The sequence below is a fragment of the Pan paniscus genome, chromosome 12 (genome assembly GCF_029289425.2).
Source record: "Pan paniscus chromosome 12, NHGRI_mPanPan1-v2.0_pri, whole genome shotgun sequence".
Lineage (NCBI taxonomy): Eukaryota > Metazoa > Chordata > Mammalia > Primates > Hominidae > Pan > Pan paniscus.
The window spans coordinates 79,541,404-79,562,811 of NC_073261.2; the positions used below are offsets into that span (position 1 = coordinate 79,541,404).

The 21,408-nt window shown below is 47.1% G+C and overlaps 1 protein-coding gene across 11 annotated transcripts in view; it reads right to left on the minus strand.

Annotated features, from left to right (window-relative positions):
- SOCS5 (suppressor of cytokine signaling 5) overlaps nt 1–21,408 on the minus strand; it is a 177,225-nt gene that overhangs the window by 27,021 nt on the left and 128,796 nt on the right. The window contains exon 1 of one of the 11 annotated variants that reach the window (XR_010109284.1): nt 1,218–20,165. The exons of 9 other annotated variants lie outside the window; for them this stretch is intronic. The gene's annotated coding sequence lies outside the window, so the exon portion shown is untranslated. Of the gene's footprint in view, nt 1–1,217; nt 20,166–21,408 lie in introns of those variants that run through there. One more of the 11 variants, XR_010109293.1, reaches the window with a different exon arrangement.

Sequence of the window (21,408 nt, forward strand, 5' to 3'; positions counted from 1 at the left end):
CCTGGGAGTTGAGCAATCTGGGAGAGTTGTATTACTCAGAAATGTTTCAAGTCTGGGAGAAAAAAAAGGAATCTTAGTCTTAGAGAGAAAGATCTGGAAAAACATCAGCCTGGAAGCCTCAAAGATGTGAGATGTCAGCATTAGAAGGGCACAAGTCAGCAGCCAGGGTGGAATTCAGAGCCTCACCAAGGCCATGCAGCAAGGTGTGGGGCAGATGGAGCCAGGTAGCTCCTCGGACGCTGAGCAGAGTGGCAGGCAGAAGGGAGCAGGAACATCCTAGGAAGGCCCAGGCTGCTCTGGAGAGCTCTGACGGAGAGGGGCTGTCTGACAGCCTGGCTGCCCAGAGGCCTATGTTTCAGCCCATTCCACTCCTCAGTGGCTATCTGACCTCAGGCGAGTCCCTTGGTCTCTGTGCCTGTTTCCTTACCCATGGCAGGAGATGGAGATGCTCAAGTAAATGACAGAAACAAGAAGGTCATGAACAATACACAAGGCAGGAGCCAACCGAGGAGGGCTGGGACCACCAGCCAAGTCTCACCAGTTGAATTCCATCTCGGGCCCTGGAGGCGGCAGCATTTACAACCACAAAGCAGCCTAAATTTGGCCAGCCAGAGGCCTTCTGCCCCTGGGGTGGGTCTCCGGAGCTCTTGCTGGACTGATGTTGCCCTAAGAGATCCTGGCTGGGCCTCTCCCCCTCACCCCACTCCTTCCTACTCGTGTGTTTGGGATTAACATTCATCCCTTGAACTTATTCATTTTTCTACTGAGATGGAAACTTGGCCAGTGACCAGGCCTGGTTGTGCTCGCAGTACGGCTGGGCTCAGGCCAAACTCACGGTAATTGTAATCATATGCGAGGTGCTGGCTCACTGGGCGCCAGGGCTGGGGGAGGTGCAGGGCTGCCAGGCAGTGAGAAGGTGAGGGAAGGGCGCTGGGCTGGGCGCCAGGCCCTGAGCCAGTGTGCAGACGGTATGGCCTTGGACTCCTGCCCTCACCTCTGTGAGCCATGATTTCCTTGCTAATGAAATAAAGGGATTGGCCTATAGGAACTCTGAGGCCCCTGTCCAGGCTATTGTGGGATATGGACCAGATCTCATGTACTGCCTTTAATCCCCCCAACTCTGGCCTGGCCTTTCCTATCCACATAGAGGGACCATGAACAGGGTGTCACGTAGGAGGGTTCCAGCTTCCCACCCCTGCCCTCCCTCATCAACCTACCCGCTTTCTCACAGGTCACAGAGCGGAGGGGCACTCCAAGTCAGCAGGAACTGCAACTATCACTGTCCCAGGAAGGCAAGCACGGGAGTAGCAGAGGGACTAGGATACCAAGGTGGGATGGGGATGCTTAAAGAAGAGTCTGGAAGGGAGAGGCCGAAGATTATCCAAAACAGCCTTCACCAGCTACCCTGGGGTGCAAGGGCAAACCTGATTCCCATTCCCCCTGAGCCCAGGGCTGGGGCTGCCCCTCTGCCTGAGTTCATCCACCCTCCAGGGGAACACTGCTCTGCATTGCTGGGGCAGCCCAGAGAATTCTTCACTCCGTGGGTTGTTGTGTCTTCTGTTCACACTGCAGTCTCAAAAGCCTGAGAATAAAGAACAGGCAAAGGGCTGTGAACGGTGGTTACTTGGCTAATTGCTATTGCCCAAGAGCGAGGGTAACCTTGTAAAGCACCGTCTGAGTAGAGGTGACGAGAAGTTTCTCCAACTTTCCAGAACCCTTGGGGTTTCTCTCTCTCCCTTTCTACTTCAAATGAGTCTCTCCTTGCCTCTTCCTTTGTCCATCTCTGTCTTGTCCTCCCCTGCTGCTTTTCTCTTTCCCTCTTATGCCTGCTTCTCCCTATCTATCAAGAGAAGCAGAGTAGAATGATCTAGTAGAAAGAGAATGACTTGGGAGTCAGGCAACCTTGACCTCTTTAGCCTCAGGCTTCTAATCTATGAAACTGGGAAAATGACAGCCTAACCTCAGCACTGCCGGGAAGATTGAACAGGATGTTTCCCCACACATCATTTTACGTAGCTTCTTTATCTATGCCAGTGTGTCGGTCAGGGTTTGGTTATAATACTGGAAGCTGCTCTAGATATTCCAAATACACGGGGTTTTAATACAAGGGATTTAGAGGCATTCATAATGGACGGAAGGGCTGCATTAGGGAAGATCAGGGAAGTCACTGTCAGACCCCACAGAATCAGGAAGTGCCAGGATTGCAGAGAAGGCATGGAGATCATTTCAATTGCCTGCAGCACCATAGCAGAAAGCAGACAGCGTGCAGGAGCTTGTTTGAAAGCCACCGTCTACCACGCATCTGCCCAGGCCAATTCAGAGAAGGGCTTTCTCTCGCCTTCAGCTTCTGATGCTTGTGCAAGTGCATCTTACTGCCAAAATCTAACTTAGAACCATGATGGAAAGGAATGCTGGGGAATAAAGATCCCAGGATTTCCCTACCCCGGGAGACAGAGGAACAGGCAGAGGGGAAGTGGAGGCCTGCCGAGCCTGGCAGCATCCCCATCGGCAGGGTATAGTCTCCTGGTCCGCTCAACCCAAAGGCCCTTCCCACTTCCTTGGCTGCATTTGGCAGGAACAAAGGGTTCATATGCCATTGTGTCCTGGGAAGACGGGTAAGGGCATAGGAACAGAGAAGAAATAGAAGAGCTATTTTACAACTTGTGGAGACATGAAAAAAGGCAGTTAAAAAATAGTTGTCTTTCCAGAGGGCACACTATGAAGTCCTAGACATATGGGATGTCAGGAGCAAGCAGCTGGCTGCGGAAGTACCCCGGGCAGGTCCTCTTCTGTGCCTGCTCTCTCTCTATCTGCAAAATGAAGGAGCTAAACTCTAAGGTCCCTTTCAGGGCTAAGCTCCTATGACTCCGATTAGTGAGACAGAAAGAAGATGTGCTTGGCATCCAGATGTGATGTTTCATGTCCCCTCTCCCTCTCCCCTGGGTTCTTCTCTCAGCCTCTACAAGTACTCAGGTCTTCGCATCCTTTCAAGACAAACAATCAAACAAAGCAACACCTCCTTATAAGACAGAGGGGATCTTATAACCCTCTCTTCAACTGCTGCTCCATCCCACTCCTTCTTTTTACTTCCAAACCTCTCAAAAGAGTTGTGCATGCGCACACTGAAGAGGAGACTGGTGTTCAAGCCCTCTTGGCTTGCAGGTCTCAGGCCTTGGAAGGGAAGAGCTGAAGAATTCATCCACTGGCAGGTGAATAAAGTCGGTGCTGATGCCACCTGTGTGACTAATCAGCCTTCTGGAAGAAATTGCCTGACCGTGGGGTCCTGCTGCCCAGGAGGCTGGATTTTGGGCAACGCATTTGTTTTCTAGGGCTGGTGTCACAAATTACCACAAACTTGTTGGCTTAGAGCAACAGAAGTTAACAACCAAGAAAACAAACAACCTAATTCAAAAATGGGCAAAGGAACTTGAATAGACATTTCTCCAAGGAAGATATATACATGGCCAATAAGCACATGAAAATAGGCTCAATATCATCAGTCATCAGGGAAATGAAAATCAGAGGCACAATGAGATACCACCTTCTACCTCCTAGGATGGCCATAAAAACAAAAACAATGCAAAGCAAAAAACTGAGAAATAACAGGTGTCAGCAAGAATGTGCAGAAACTGGATCCCTTGCACATTGCTGGTGGGAATGCAAAATGGTGCTGCTGCTTGGAAAACAGTTTGGCGGTTCTTCAAAATGTTAAACATACAATTACCATAAGGTCCAGCAATTCCACTCCTAGGTATATAAGCAAAAGAACTGAGAGTTGGGACTCAAACAGATATCTGTAAACCAATGTTTATAGCAGCCTTATTCACAGTAGCCAAAAGGTAGAAACAATACAAGTGCTCATCACCAGATGAATGGATAACCCAAATGTGGTATATATATACAGTGGAATTCTATTGACCAATTAAAAAGAATGGAATTTTGATATATGCCACAACATGGATTGATCTTGAAAACATTATGCTTAGTGAAATAAACCAGACACAGAAGAACAAATATTGTATGATTCCACTTACATGAGGTAGCTAGAGTAGTCAAATTCATAGAGACACAGAACAGAATAAAGTTTACCAGGAGACGGGGAGAAGACAGAAGGGAGAGTATTGTTTAATGGCTAGAATTTATGTTGGGGATGATAAAAAAAAAATAATGGTGGCCAGGCGCGGTGGCTCACATCTGTAATCCCAGCAATTTGGGAGGAGGCTGAGGCGGGTAAATCACTTGAAGCCAGGAGTTCGAGACCATCTTGGCCAACATAGCAAAACCCTGTCTCTACTAAAAATACAAAAATTAGCCAGGCATGGTGGCACGTGCCTGTAATCCCAGCCACTCAGGAAGCTGAGACATGACAATCTTGAACCCGGGAGGCAGAGGTTGCAGTGAGCTGAGACTGTGCCACTGCACTCCAGCCTGAGTGACAGAGCAAGACTCTGTCTCAAAATAATAATAATAATGTAATAAAAATAAAAAGAATAAAGAAAAAGATAGTGGTGATGGGTACATAGCCTTGTTAATGTAATTAATGTTACTGAATTTTGCACTTACAAATGGCTAATATTATGTACGTATTTCTCACCACAAAAAATGTTAAAGCAAAACAAAACAAACATAAATGTTTCCTGTCACAGTTCTGGAAGCCAGAAGTCTGAAATGGCAGCATTGGCTGGGCAGTGCTCCTCTGAAGGCTGTGGGGAAGAATCCTTCCTTGCCTCTTCCAGCCTCCCGTGGCTCCAGGCATTCTTCGGCTTGCTGCTGCATCATTCCAACCTCTGCCTCTGATGACATGGGCTTCTTCTGTGTCTGTCTTCTCCTCTGCGTGACTCTCATAAGGACACTTGCTATTAGAATTAGGGTCCACCCTAATAATCCAGGATGATGCCGTTTCAAGATTCTTAATTATATCTGCAAACACCTTTTTCCCCAAAAAGGCCACATTCACAGGTTTTGAGGATTCGTATGTTGACATATCTTCTGGGAGGGTCATTATTCAACCTACTGCAGTTCCCTTCCACACACACACCTCCCCAGGTGACTGGATGGGATGTGAGCCTCTAAGCTCAGGGTGGCTCATCCATAGCCTGGCCAGCCTCCTGTGATGTGGTATAGACTGAGCGTAGGAGCTGGGTTGATCAGGGTCATCCTTTCTGAAACAGGAGCTGGGAAACATGGAGAGCCTGAGCCAGTTTGCACGAGGGCCAGAAGGTGAAAGGTGCTTTCCGTGTGTGTCCAGTGGAAGCAGAAATTGCGAGGGAGCAGGTGCTGGATGTAAATAGAAGAAACCAATGAGCAGAGAGGAGAGTGACGAGACACACAGCGAGGAAAGAGACGCCGCAAGGGAGATCTTGAAGCCCACCAGAGAGACGGGCTGCTCCCAGGGATGGATTTGGTTGCTGGCAGCCCTTCAGGTACATGGGAGGGCCACGTGTACCTTCAAAAGTTCCCTGAGACACTTGCGAAGTCTTTTTGTTGGGGCCACTAGATTCTGACCAGAACAAGGGCAGACAGACATGCCTCATCCTATATAAAGGTGCCTCAGCCTGAGGTTACCGTGGAAGACACTTTATGAAGATAGCCTCAATAATTCCTCCTGCATAATGTGCCCCTTTGCAATGTGACTTTGCTGCTCTTCCCATCTAACAGTGAAGTTATTTGTCCTGCCCTTGAATACGAACTTGGCAAGGTGACTTATTTTGGCCAAGGGAACGTTAGCAAAGGTGATGCAAATAGAGGTTTGAAAGTACTTGTGCATGGGGTTCACCCTCTCCTTGGCTGTGGTTAGAATGTAGAGACCATGATGTGAATGAGCCTGAGCTAGCCTGTTGGAGAGACCACATGGAGAACTGAGGCCTTAAGCTAGTCAACTGCCAGACATGTGAGGACATCTTTGACCAGGCAGCCCTAGTCAAACCACCAGATAATTACAGCTGCATGAATGACCCCAGGCAAGACCAGCAGGAGACCCACCAACTGAGCCCAGCCAAATTGCAGACCTACAAAACTGCAAGCCAGTAAAATTGTTGCTTCAATCCACTAAATTTTGGGATGGTTTGCTGTAGGGTGGTAGATGTGTTATATAGTTCTCACCTAGCCAAGACCCCAGCACCCCTAAGTACAAAGCCAGGCCCTAGAGGCAGCTAGCAGGGGTGTGTGGCAGAAGCTATAGTCTGCCATGAGCCATCTCTCCTTTGTCTTTTTAGTAATAGCTCAAGTCCACCCAACAAGAGACTACATTTTCTAGCCTTCCTTCAGCTAAGTGTGACTACATTTTTACCAGTGGAATAGAATGAAAGTGATATGTACAACATCCGTGTTGCTTATTTATTTATTTAGACAGAGTCTCGCTCTGGTCTGTGTTGCTTCTTTAAAAGGAACTTGCTTGCCCTAAACTTCCTCTTCCTGCAGGCTGAAATGCAGAGCTGGTGCCAGCAAGGGTGGAGCTCTATGACAACCTCTATGATAGGGCTACTCAAAGTCTGATCCATGGACTGGCTACTTGACACAGTCAATGAGAAGGTGAGTACAGAAATCAAGAAGAAGTGTTTACAAACTTTCATAACAAATTGACAAACTAATATTAGGTCTATTGACTATAACAGTAGGAAAAAAATGGGATTTTAAAACTGTGTTTGGGCCAGGCGTGGTGGCTCACACCTGTAATCCCAGCACTTTAGGAGGCCAAGGCGGGTGGATTGCTTGAGCTCAGGAGTTTGAGACTAACCTGGGCAACATGGTGAAACCCCATTTCTACAAAAAAACAAAAACAAAAACATTAGCCAGGCATCGTGGTACATGCCTATAGTCCCAGCTACTTGAGAGGCTGAGGTGGGAGGATCACTTGAGCCCAGGAGGTTGAGGCTGCAATGAGCCGTGATGGTGCCACTGCACTCCAGCCTGGGTGACAGAGTGAGGCCCGGTCTCAAAAAATAAACAAATAATTAAATAAATAAAACTGTGTTTGGGTTTTTTTTGTAAGTTTTTAAGTGTATTCCACAGAAGTACTATTACTTTATAACAAATTGGGCAAAAAAATCTGGCTTTTCCTCCAGATAGCCTGAAAAGCACTGCTCTAGGGGATGGTGAAGTAACAAGACACCCTGGAACTTAGAAGTGACTTGAGCCTTGTCAGGATCCTGTCTTTTGGCCTGTCATTTTCAGTATACCACCTTTCTGTATACCACCTTTTTCCACAAGGCAGGATGTCTAGCAGCATAGAGGTCTACAGTCTGTCGTTTCAGCCTTACACCTGAAAAGGAAAGAGGCCTTCTCTCCTTAGCTCAATTTAGAACAATTTTTGGGAAGATTGTGACTAGTCTGGGTCAGGTCAGATGGCCAACCTCACAATCCATCACTGGGACAGGAAGGAAGGATCACGAAAGATGGAGTCTCCCCAGGAGTTCAAGACCAGCCTGGGCAACATAGTGAGAACCTGTCTCCATTTAAAAAAAAAGATGGAGGCGCCCATTGGACCACACATCTGTGTGTAGGAGCAGCTCCACAAGAGGGTGGTGACTGCTCCCAGGAGAAGGAAAGTGCAGGGCAGATGAGAGATGAGTGTCCACCACAGGGAGTTCCCTGCTTTCTCCCAACTTCTTTCTCTTGTTCTCCAGCCTCCTAAAAAACCTTTCTACCAGGAACAGCCCTCCACCCCCAAAACCAGGGAGTGAGGAAAAGAGAGGGCAGCAGAGGCGACAGCACATGCAAAGGGCCAAAGGGGAGATGGGTCACACTACTTTCGTGAATTGAAAGCAGCTCAGGATGGCTGGTGTGTTCCAAATCCAGGAGCAGGAAGATGTGGGGCTAAATACCAGATTCTGAAGGGGGGTGGCAGGGAGTCCCCAGCTGGCTATAACTTAAACAGAGGACCCTGCCTACTGTGTGGAGGACGGAAGGGGGGCCAGGCTGGAGGCGAGAGGCCAGTTAGGAGGCTGTTGGAGCCATCCAAGTGACAGATGATGGTGGCTGAAGAGTAAGTGCTGTGGAGGAACAAGACAAGTACATTCAAGAAATATCTGGAAGGAATAATCAGCAGGATTTGGAGATGAGCTTGCAGTGGGGGATACGGGAGAGGGAAGAGTCCTGGGTGACTCTTGGGGATGTCCATGCTGCTCACTAGGACAGGGGAAACAGGCAGACAGGTAGGGATGGGGAAAAATGAGGCCGGCTTCCATCGTGGACAAGCTGGGTTGGAGGTGCCAACGGGGCATTCAGATTATCTTTGTTTTTTTGCATACACCATTCCAGGAACCTCTTACCTGGTTGTGCTCCATTTAATTTTTTCTTTTTAAGTTACATTAATCTGACCTTCAGTGGTTTTCTACTTTCTATACATTGCCATCCAAGATCTTTATCCTGGCACCTGAGGCCCTCTAAGATCTGATCCCCACCTCATTCTTCTACCACATAGACCACTGCTTCTCTTGCCGGGCCTGTGTTCTGGCTACATGGAACCACTGACTTTTCCCCATTTATAGTTTGCTCCTCCACACCTTTGGTCATATAGTTTTCCCAGCTTGGAGTGCCCTCCTCTCACGGATACACACACAAAATTCCACTCCTCCTTGAAAGTCCAGTTCATAAGCTACTTCCTCCATGAGGCAGTCCCTGACTCTTCATATGGGAAAACCCCCATGTTTCTAAATGATCACAGCATTTTATCTAAACCTTTGCCATCTCTCTCATGTCCTATCTGCATTATATATGTAAGCTTAGAAGGTGATTGATGGGCCTGGTACTGAAGGGTGTGGGGACATGGGTTATTTTGCTTGTTTAAGTGGCAGCTCTTCTGCTTCTGGTAATAGCACCTCGGTTTTCCTTTGGGGAGTTACTCTTTCCCCTGTGCTGAGCTCCTGTTCTTTAGACAGGGCTGACCCCATCGGCTCCTGGGGCAGCAAATCAGCACATTTCACTCCCTGGCTGCAGTTATCAGTTCAAGGCTGGGCTCAGGACTCTTCAATCCAAGAGGAGCCTGGGCAGGACTTTGGAGGAAAAGGGCAGACGGAGGCTGTCAGCGGGTCTGTGCTAGGCAGGGATCCTTCCTTCCTCTTCCTAGCTTCTGTTGGCTGCTGGCAATCCTTGGCCTTCCCTGCCCTGTCCTCATATCACTCGGTCTCTGCCTCTGTCATCACATGGCCTTCTCTCCTATCTCTTTGTGTCCCTTTGTCTCTATGTCTTCAAGTCTCCCTCTTCATATAAGGACACTAGTCATTGGATACTGGGCCACCCTAATCTAATATAACTTCATCTGAACTCGATTATCTCTGTAAAGACCCTGTTTCCAGATAAGGTCCCATTCACAGGTATTGGGAATTAGGACTTGAACATCTTTTCAGGGACACAATTCAACCCACAACAGACCCTTTCTACCCTGGGGCTCTCATCGGTCCCATGGGACACCTCCATGCATCCTCTCTCTCAGAAGACTCAAGAGCTTTCAGCTAAACTCAGCATAGCTGCCTCCCCTTCTGCTCATCCCCTGAGCAGCTGGTCGGCCACGCCATCACCAGCCCTTTAGATTTCTCAGGTGGAGGCCAGGTGCAGCGGCTCACACCTGTAATCCCAGCACTTTGGGAGGCCGAGGCAGGTGGATCAGCTGAGGTCAGGAGTTTGAGACCAGCCTGACCAATATGGATTTCTCTGTAAAAATTCCCTCTGGTTGAAGAAAGAAGAGGATCTCAAAGCATAAGTTTCTCAAACTCAGTAGTTTCTCTTCGCTGGTCTCCACTAAAAATACAAAACCCCATCTCCACTAAAAACACAAAAATCAGCCAGGCCACGGTGGCGCGCGCCTGTAGTCCCAGCTAAATTTCTCAGGCGGAAGTCAGGCACCAGTCCACTGGGGCCCCATAGTACGGGGATCCTGACTCCTCTTTCAGAGAAGTTCTGATGAAGCTCCCCTCATAGACTTACTGTGAGAGGCAGGTGCCTTCCACTGTCTTTCCTGCAAGAAGAGGAACATGGCATTCAATAAGCAATTCCTTTCCCCCTTAATCTCCAACAACCTGATCCTCAGCCGTAAGTGGGGCTGCAAGAGTTGTAAAAACCTAGTTTTTAAATTTTTCCTTATAAAATTTGCATTTTGCTCCAGTGACTCTGGGAGCTGATACCTAGCAACTTAACATCTCAGCGGAAACTTCCGTTTTAACATGATGTTACACCCTCTCCTAAGGCCTGAGGAACTGGAGCCCAAGCAGCCTTCACAGATGGCCTCCCCAGGTGGTCAGACCAGACCTTCCCTGAAGAGAGAGACCTCTGGAGCTCCCCCTAAGCCTAGCTCTGCCTGCTCTGCGGACTCCCCTATAGCAGTAGAATGCTGTGTGGTAGGAAAGGAACCTCAATGGACCCAGCAGATTGCCGCTTCCTCATTCTGTGACCTTATACAAACCATTTACTTGGTTGAGCTTCGTTTTCCTCAGCATAAAATGGACATTAAAAAAAAAAATAGTCCCAATCTCCCAGAGCCATTTTCAGAATTAAATGTGTACTTGTGACTCAAGTGGATGCAACGAATTTATTCAGCTCCCTGATAACAAGTCTTAGTCTTAGTTGAAGCCTCCTGGCCAGCCCAGGGCCGGCGAAGGTATGGGGGTCTAGTCCTTAGAGAGCTCACATCGAGTTGGGTGGATGACCTGCGCAAGACTGAAAACAGAAATAACAACCGACATTGTTTAACAGCCACCGGGGAGATTCACAGGCTGGCCAAGGAGCCCTAGGTACATTGGTGGCCCAATCTGACCTCTGTAGGGATTTGGAGGATGGGAATAATTCTGGTTTGGAATGGAGGTGGGCCTTAGGCAGGGCCCTGAGGAGAGTAAGATAAGCCTGGCGGAGGAGAGAGAAGGGCACCATCTCTTCCTGTGGCCTCCCTGTGAAGAAGGCCTGGACAAGTGTGAGTTGCGAACAGAATTACACATTTGCTCCATTTTAGATTCATAAGTCAGACGGCAAAATGATCCAGGGGCTGGAAGCACTTGGCCTCAGCTGCTCATTAGAATCACCCGGGGAGCTTTAAGAACCACTGATGCCCAGGTCCTGACCCAGAGACTCCCGCGTAATTGGCTTGGGTTTGGAAGAGCAGCCCAGTGGATTCTAAGGTGCAGCCAGGGTTGAGAACCGTTGTTACCCCTCACACCTCAGCAGTATGGCTTCTGTTAAGAAAAAAAAAGTGCCAAGAGAGAAGGCAACTTTAATTTTAAATGCTAAATTGGCAGGGTGGGTTGGTGATGTCAGATTTCTCTACCACCTTTGCCTGCCTCTAGCCGCTGCCCCCACATTTTCCCAGCTGCTCTGAAAAAGCCAAGCTCCTGCTCAAAACACTTTTTTCCCTTCCCTAAAAAGTCCTATTCTCAGGAAATTCCCTCCTGACCCCATCATGCCTCTTTTGGGAACACCTTGTTCTTAATGCTTTGTTCTGCTTCTCAGAAGTGCTCTGATCCTTCAACATCATGCAGTTTTGCTCAAATGTCATCAGGTTGCAGAGAATTTCCTAGAAGGATCAGAGGGAGCCTTCTAAAGAGGTCACTGCAGCAGCGGAGGCCACGTGGAAAGTATGCCGGGAGCCAGGATCCCCCAGCCCAAGTGCTGACACTGCCACTAATGGGCTCTCCACTCTGTGCCTTAACTTCTACATCTGTGAAATGGGGTGGCCCAGTGACCTCTGAGGTTCCTCCTCACCCTCCCTCTCTGAGACTTCAGAAGCTACTCCAAGCTGAACACAACTGGGCCTGAGGTACGGTTCACCTCCCAGACTCTGCTTCCTGGGGCCTCAGCCAAGCCACGGGCTTCCTGCCTGGTGAGCCACGGGGACAAGGGGCCTTCACAGAGTCTCTGCAGGGCTCTCCTGGGGAGCTGGGGGTGGGGAGGCAAAAAGCCTCTCAGAGCTAACACAGAGGCTTCGTCTGTGTCCAGAGCTGCGGGAAGAGTACACTGAGCAGCCCACAGGGACTCTACCTTGCCTCTTGATTTTTCCATGGGTTTTTCAGAACCTTTCATTTGCTCAAGTAACCCCTCAGCAGTAGAGACCAATAAGGGCCATTAGCTCAATTTGACATATGAGGAGGCTGAGGTGCCATGAGGAAAGCGATGCTGGAGGAGGCAGCATGTCAGCGCAGGTAAGAGCATCTGCTGCTGCACCACTTAGCCTTTCCCAGCCTCAGTTTCCTCATCTAAAGGTGCCGATACTCTGGACTGCTCTGGCAGGCCTGCCCATGCTCCTTGGAGAGGAGGAGGCGGCCCAGGAACACCTTTGATCTTGAGGTGGGATCCAGGAGCCAAGTCAGTGCACAGGCAGGGCCCTGAGAGATCCATGATGGGTCAGGTACTTTTCTAGAACATTCCATACATCATCTTGTACTATGTTCACAGCAGCCCTGTCAGTCAGGCATCCTTTGCCCCATTCTGCAGAGGGACAACTGAAGCCTGAGCGTTCACACACAGCCAGGGTCCAAACTCGGGTTCCAAGTCATGTTCTTCCCACCACTCTGGGCCATCCTCCTTGGATGTGGGTCCAGCGCTGGCGAGTTGAGGCAAGCTCTGATTCTGTGTTATCTCCTCCTTGTAGACAGATGGACAGCAGGTCTCAAACTCTTGCCCTCAAGTGACCCTCCCACCTTGGCCTCTCAAAATTCTGGGATTTCAGGCTCAGGGCCCAGTCCGATGCAGGCAAGGAAACCAGGGAAGAGAAACGAGTTTGAGAAACTTACGTTTTGAGATCCTCTTCTTTCTTCAACCAGAGGGAATTTTTACAGAGCAATTTTACATGGATTAAAGTTATTAATACATACTTTTTAAAAACCAAGGCAAACTAAAAGAGAGACTTGAACAGCTACCAAATCTCTGGAGGGAGAATGTCTTTTATTAAAACTTAGAAATGACTGAAGAAATCACAAAGAAAAGATTAGCAGGTTTGACTACAGAGAAATGTAAATTTTCTGTATTAAAAAAAGACTGAAAAGGGGCAGGTGGGAAAAATATTTGCAGCATTTAAGGTAGATAAGTTTAAAAATAATCTGGTTTTATTTATATTCTATCTCTTTCCTAAAATGTTTTGAGGAGGACATATTACATTAACAGTCCATACAAACTCATAGTTACAAACATAAAAAGCCTTATATGTATACAAATAAGCAAGGAGCATAATGAAGCAAATTACATAAAACAAGTTATAACTAGTAAATAGATTTACAGAAAAATGTGCAGCCTTGCTAATCACCAAAGAAATGCAAAGTTAAGTGGAAAGTTTAACTTGACACCCAGAACTCATGAAGATGTGATAAAATAGCTAGCCAACCTATTTACTCATTGCTGACCTGAGTAAATTGTTACAATTTCAAGGAAAATAATATGGTGAAAGATATCAAGAACTATAAACATATTTTTATATTCAACAGAGTAATTTTACAACTGGGAATTTATGCCAAAAATTCAAAAATGTGAAAAGAGTTATGTGTACAAAAATCCTCATTGCAGCGATTTTTTTTTTTTTTTTTTGAGATGGGGTCTCCCTCTGTCACCCAGGCTGGAGTGCAGAGGTGCCAACTCGGCTCACTGCAGCCTCTGTCTCCCAGGTTCAAACGATCCTCCCACCTCAGCCCCCTTGCCTCCCAAGTAGCTGGAACTACAGGTGCATGCCGCCACGCCTGGTTAATTTTTTGTACTTTTAGTAGAGATGGGGTTTTGCCATGTTGGCCAGGCTGGTCTCAAACTCCAGAGCTCATGAGATCTGCCCACCTTGGCCTCCCAAAGTGTTGGGATTATAAGCATCAGCCACCGTGCCCAGTCTTCATTGCAGCATTTTATTTTTTTTTAAGGCAAAAATTTTAAATGACCTAAATGTCCTAAAGTAGGGAAATGATTAACTGAAGTTTGCTCCATCCATTCAGTGGAATACAATACAGCCTTTAAAAAAGTTTATAAAAATGTATGGCAAATAAAAATGCCTGTGGCAAAATGTTAACTTTAAAAAGCAGAATATAGAACTGCGGTATTCAGAATATATAATTCATAGTATGGATATAATTATGTGAAAAAATACATGCATACAAATATGTGAAAGGCAGGCCTTCCTCAACGTATGCAAGGCCTGGGGTGGGGTACAAATGGAGACCACACACCAAATGCCTAAATATTAAAAAGTAATAGTTCAAGCTAACAAACTATCAAATCAAATATTTTACCTTCCTACCTTGTGATACATTAAGATGCATATTGTAATCACTAGGGTAACCGTTAAGAAAATAACTCAACAATTATATGTAAAAATGAACAATGAAATTAAAATGGTTTGCTAGAAGAATATATGTTAAACATAAAAGAAAGCGATAAAGGAGCGACATAGAAACAAAACAGACATGAGACATGTAAAAAATAAAGAGCAAAATGATAGACATAAATCCAATAATATCAATAATTACTGTTATTGGATGAATGTTTGTGTCCCCCACTGTAAATTTCTATGTTAAAGCCCTAATTCCCAATATGATGGTATTTGGTGGTAGGGCCTTTGGAAGGTAATTAGGCTTAAATAAGGTCACAGTGGTGGAGATGTGATGGGATTAGTATCCTTATAAGAATTGGAAAAGAGACCAGAGATCTATCATTTGATGACACAGCAAGAAGGCAGCCTTCTGCAAGCCAGGACAAGAGCCCTCACCAGGAACTGAAATTTCTAGCACCTTGATCTTGGACTTCCCAGCCTCCAGAACTGTGAGAAATAAATGTCTGTTGTTTAAGCCACCCAGTCTATGGTATTTTGTTATAGCAGCGCAAGCTAACTAAGACAATTACGTTAAATTATAACAACATTATTTATAATTAGCCCAAACTGGAAATAACCTAAATGTCTGTCAAACAGTGAATGGATAAACAATGGAATACTAATCAGCAATTAAAAAGGAACAAACTACTGATAGATACTTCCATGTGAACAAACTTCAAATACATTATGCTGAGTGAAGGAAGCCAGATGCAAAAGATGACATGTTATGTGATTCCACTGACATGACATGTCCAAAACAGACAAATCTACAGTGATTGGTGGGGGCTGGCAGTGTAACAGGGATTGACTGCAAATGGCCACAAGGGGTTATTGGGAGGTGATGGAAATGTTCTATCTAAAATTGGATTATGGTGATTGTTATGGTAATGAACAACCCTGTAAATTTACTAAAAATTATTGCACATTTAAAATGGATGAAATGTATGGTACATGAATTACGCCTCAATAAAGCTGTTTTTAAATGCTAAAATTAAAAAATATTGTGTGGTTATGATAACATCAAGAAATGAAAAGACAACTGATTAACTCTTTAAAGTACATGTGTGTTTTGTCTGTGATATATGGTTCAGCTGGGTGCATTTTCTGGCTTCCCATAACACAGGGCTTCACAACTTTTTCTTAAAAGTCCAGATAATAAATACCTTCAACTTTGCAGACGTATCTGTTGCAATGACTCAACTCTGCTGTTGTTGTTCAATGAATGAGTGTGTTCCAATAAATCTTTATTTACAAAAACAGACCACTGGCCAGAGGGCTGTAGTTTACCAACCCCTGACAGTGTTTCCCACTGACAAAATCACACAAGAGCAAATGCAAAATCTGCATTATGCTTATATTGTTCCCTGATATACCAATCATGTTGGAATAGGTTCTCATTTCCAAAACAAGCATTATGGCAGAACAGACTGAACTTGATAGGCTGTTATGAGAGGTAAATGACCTAGTGCTTATAAAGTCCTAAGTCACTGAGAGATTGGTGGTCCATGGATGTTAGTGATTATTATTAGCTATGTTTTATGGTTGTTGTTGGCATTACATTTGACTATGTGATACACTTAGAACAGTGCTTGTTGCTGGGTGTGGTGGCTCACGCCTGTAATCTCAGCACTTTGGGAAGCAAACAACAACAACAACACAAAGGACAGTGCTTGCGATTTAGTTATTTTTTAAAGACTCTTTTTGGGAGTAGTTTATGTTCACAGCAAAATTGTGAGGAAGGTGCAGAGCTTTCCCATATACCCCCTGCCCTCACACATGCGCAGCCTCCCGCACTACAGACAATTTGGCAGCAGTTAGTACATCCACAGTGTTGTGCAGCAATCACTGCTGTATAGTTCCAGAACATTTTCATTATCCCCAAAAGAAACCCCATTCTTATGAAGTAGTCATTCTCTACTCCTCCCTCTCCTAGCCTCTGGAAGACACTTAAAAAAAAATCACTTCTTCAAACATTTGAGATTGCACAGTGCTTACAATCAAAAACATCTTTTTTTTTTTTTTTTTCAGGGCAAGGTCTCACTCTGTCGCCCAGGCTAGTGTGCAGTGGCACACTCACAGCTCATTACAGCCTCAACTTCCTGGGCTCAAGTGATCCTCCCACGTCAACCTCCCTGGTAGCTGGGTCCATAGGCATGTACCATCACATGTATTTTTTGTAGAGATGGGGTTTCTCCATGTTGCCCAGGCTGGCCTCAGGCGATCCACCCACCTTAGCCTCCCAAAGTGTTGGGCTTACAGTATGAGCCACCACACCCAGCCCCAAAAAATCTTATAATCATTGTTTATCCTGTGGTGTTGCCACATAGTTGTCATTGCCTGAATAAGCATAAACTTGGTCTTTGCTCTTTAGAGCTATGAGTTGTAAATGAATGCGTAGTTTTGTCATTCCTAGATATTTTATGTGTTGAGTTTAACTGCCTCTAAACTGCCTTCAAGAATGCTGTTGCTCAACAAAGAAAGGAAAATTTGTTGAATGTGAAGAAGAACGTGAAACCAAGTGGCAGGGCATAAACTTGATATTAATGAGGCAAATATTCACCAACAGAGGCACCACCATAGTCTATGCCTCTTCCAGAATCACAATCAGGTACTTTATGGGACAGGAAACGAAGATATAAACAGATGAAGTTGTGCTATGTTTTGTTACTGAGATTTGTCTGAAAAGATGGCCTGTCACATACCAAGCAAAGCAACCAAGGGCCAGAGAAATTGTGAAATCCCTTGGAATAGCTAATAAACGATTTCAAAGTAAGCAGAGGTTGGTGTATCTGGTTCATGTGTCACGTGAGACTATCGTTAAGGCATTACGATTCAGTTTAATGGCAGTATATTTTTTCTTGATAGTACATAAAATAACAGTGCATGCTACAATTGATAGCACCTTAAAATGATAATATTATTATCATCCTCACATTGCATTGTTATTTCCACTTACTTGTCTGTTTCTCCCACTGGACTGTGAATGTTTTGAAGAAAAGGAATTTCTCTTATTTGCTACTGTACCCTCAATGCCTTGACAAATGTCTGGTATGTAGCAGGAGCCAACAAATGAACAAAAAATTCATTTGGGAGATGAAGCTCACAAATTTAATTAGTCTTAACACCTGGTTTTAAGGTTGCTGTGAAAATTAAATGAAAAACAGATTTGAAAACCTTGCCTATTACAGTGCGTGGCACAAAGTAACTGCTCAATAAAGACTCATTGGTTGGTTGTTGTTTTTGTACCGGTTAGGATAGTATTTGGCTAAAGTGACAGAAGACCCAAAATATAATGTTGTAAACAAGAGAGAAGTTGATTATCCCTTCAGATAAGCAAAGTGTAGAAGTAAACAGCCCAGGTATAGGAAGCTCCATGACCATCAGCATCTCAAGTTCCTTAGTTGTATTAGCATCTGAAGTTCCTTAGTTGTATTACTCTGCCATTCTCATACACGGCATCCACCTTATGGCCCAAAATGGCTGCTTAAGCTCCAGCCATCATGTTCACATTTCAGCTGGAAGGAAGTAGAAAAGGACAGCAGAAGAATGGTACCTCACCATTTATCAATACTTTCTCAGAGTCATAGTGATACTCTGTTTACCTCCCATTGATCAGAACTTGACTACATCTAACATATGGCATCTAGAAAATTCAGGCTTTTGTCTAGGCAGCCATGTGCCTAGCTAAAATTCAGGAAGGGGAGAGTAGATGTGCAGGGACAAGTTGGCTCTGCCACAATTGTTAAACTTCATGGTGCTGATTACAAGCACAACATGGGCTCTAAGAAGGCTTGTTCCATAAAGGCAATGGAAGACTTTCAAGTGGAGATGGGGCATGAGCTGGGCTTTGAAAAATGAGTAAAAAAGCGAAAGGATAGGTAAAGGCATTTCTGGCAGGGGAATGGCCAAAGGCCCCAGGGCAGGGAGGCACAGGTATGCCTGACAGTTAATAGGGTTGTAGTGGCCATGCAGAGGCTTTGTGTTGGGAGGAGAGGGATGCTTAGATGGTAACTAGCTGGGTCTCAGCCCTAGAAGGCGGGGGGGTCAATCCTGTGCTGTGTAATCAGCATGGAGTCACTTAGTCCTCTGAGCTTTGCTTTCGTCTTCTGTAAAATGTGCATGGTAATAATCCTGTTGTGAGGATTAAACGAAATGAGCAAGAGAAGCCCTTTTGTAAACCACAAGTTCCTACACACTTTAGATGTTCAAAAAACAAGCAACTGTTACCACGACAGAGGCCAAAGCTTGGAAGGGGAGGGCTTGGAGTTTGCACTTCCTCACGCCTGCTCCAGGTGGCTCATCACTTGCGGATCCCCTTGGGTGGGCATGGGATGTGTGTGGTGATTGAAGGATTTGCAGGCAGAGAGATAGGAGCCTTTGGTGGGGCACAGACAAGGCACACAGATACTCCTAAGATGTGAGACAGTGACGGGAAAAACTGGGGGAGGGCAGACCTGGATTGTCCCAGTGCCCGTTCTCCTCCCACCCCCGCCAGGAAGCACCGAGTGTCAGTGACCTGTGCTAGCCAGGGGCCACTCCTGGGACCTCAGAGCCCACTGTAGTCAAGTCAGCAGGTTGCTAGGCTGACTCTGAAACAGGTCCAGCCCTCTGGGGCATGTGCCTTCTTCACATTCTTGTGGGAGACTCTGTGGCAGAAGCCAGAGGCCACAATAGGTGAGGGCGTAGAGGGGTGCAGAGTGCAGGGCAGGGTTGACCTTGGTCCAGGTCAGGCCTGGAGTCTCACCAGGCTGCTGCCTCTCCTACAGAGGGGTCAATCAGGTTGCAATACCATCTTAGTCATCTTGGGCTGCCATAACAAAATATGGTAGACCGGGTGGCTTTAAACAATAGGGGTTTATTCCTCACAGGGTTCTGGAGACTGTGAAGTCCAAGATCATGGTGCTGGCCAATTCAGTTTCTGGTGAGGGCTCTGTCTGGCTTGCAGTTGGCTGCCTTCTTGTTGTGTCCTCACACGGCAAGGCAGAGAGCACTCTGGCTTCTCTTCCTCTTTTCATAAGGGCACTAATCCCATCATGGGGGCCCTACCCTCATGACCTCATCTAAACCTAATTACCACCCAAAGGCCCCACCTTCAAATACCATCACCTTGGGGGTTAGGGCTTCACCTAATCTCCAACATGCATTCCATAGCAGACATCTAATTCCATCTGGACACCTGCTTTGGCCCTGGGCTCCTGCTTTGTCCCTATACTTGGCTGTCTCTTCAAGACATGCCCTGTGGCTGGTGGGCTTCTGCTCTAGAAGTGTCAGGCAGGGGAGCTGCACCAGGCTGGTGCCTCTGCTGAATGCACAGAGACTGCCCTGGAGGAGGGAGGGTGGCAGCTGTGAGGATGGGCAGACCCTGCAGCCGCATGTCAAGCCCACTAGGTTTTATTGTGATGATAAAACCACATAGTGCCTTCTCTTTCCTTTTTTTCATGAGATTGCTACAAAGTGGATTGTCAAGAGGAGGACTCTGGAGGGGAAGGAGGTCCGAGAACTGGTCAGAGAGAGACAGGACAGAGAGGCACAGAGTGAGAGGGAGGCAGAGAGTGGCATGAGGACCCAGAGAGAGTTGGGGACACAGGCATAGACACAGAGAAAGGAGCCAGAGATAGAAAACAGAGGGACAAGGTGGCAGAGATACAGAGACACATGGAGAGGTGAGGTCTGCAAGGCAATGCAGAGAGCACTTGAGGCAAGTGAGGCAGGACAAGGAGGACGAGGAGGATGGGGCATCGGGGAAGGGGAGGCAAAGGGCATGGAGGCCTCCTCCATCTCAGAGGTCCCTTCCTCAACACAACCCATCCCGAGAGAGGCAGAAACAGCAGCACCCAGGGCAGAGCTGCCCACTGGGCATCCGTGTCTCCCCACACTCTTACCTGGCTGCCTGTCTCTTCCAGCCCAACACCTCATCACCTCCGAGTTAGAGGACCAGGGCTTGAGCGAGGAGGACTGTAGCACCCTGAGGTACCAGCTGACAGGGTGGCTGATCTCATGGGTCCAGTATGGCCAGGCCTACAGGCTGGGGATGAGGACCTCTGAAGCCCCTCGTAGCCCCCAGGCTGCCTGGACGGCAGTAAGGAGTCACTCACACTTATGTGCTGTTGGCAAGGAGATGAGATGAAAGCTAAGGGCTGACGGGGTGGTGAAGAGTGCTCAGATCACCCTCAGACATTAGCTATGAGTTGCCTTCCCTTGGGAGAATGTGGGCTTCCTGACCCAGGTGGCTGTGAAACATGCTCACCCTGAAGCAGATCAGTGGCCAGGCCGTTCCCTGAGAGCAGTCCCTGCAGGGCCCAGGGTCCAGACCTGGCGGGGGCAGGGAGGTGGCTTTCCTAGGACACAAGTTCTGCTGGGGAGCCCCAGACTGCAGGAGCTTGGTTCTGGACCCAGGACTGGACTTGACCAGAAGCCACCAGGCAGGGCAGGGGACTAGTGTGTGTGCATGTGTGTGTGTGTGTGTGCATGTATGTGTGTTTGCATGTGTGAGTGTATGTGTGTGTGTATGTGTGTGTGTGTCAGAGTATATGTGTTTTTGCATGTGAAAGAGTATGCGTGAGCGTGTGTATGTGTGTGTGTGTGTGTGACTCAGTCTAGCACCAGCACTGTGCACACATACACTGTGTGTGTTTGTGTGTGTGTGGTGTGTGTAGGGGTGCTGGCTGTCAGGGGATCACAGCAAATAGGACAGGAAAACCCACCAGAAGCCAGAGGGTGAGGACTGAGGAGAAGCAAGTCCACCTGCAGGAGTGGGTGGGGCCACCTCCTCCCTCTGCCTGCTTCCCCACGTGTCCTCAGGTGAGTGTCGGAGCGAAGCCCTTGGCACTGGCTCTGAGCCATCATGGCAAGTGACCGGAGCTGCTCTGGCACCTCCTCAGGAAGCTTCCCTGGAGCAGGGGAAGATAAGAGAGGCTGGGGCTGACAGGTCCTCCGAGATCGGCTGCTCTGACCCTTGCAGTGTACAGAGAGGGGCAGGCACTTGCCCAGGTCCATCTCTTGATGCCCTGTTGGCTACCCTTCCACTGCCTCATGGTGTCTCTCGTCTGACTTGCCCATGTCTTTCCTGTCTTATCTCAATGGCTCTCACAACAGCCCTGAGATGTGGATAGGTTTGTTCCCATTTTACCAGTAGGAAA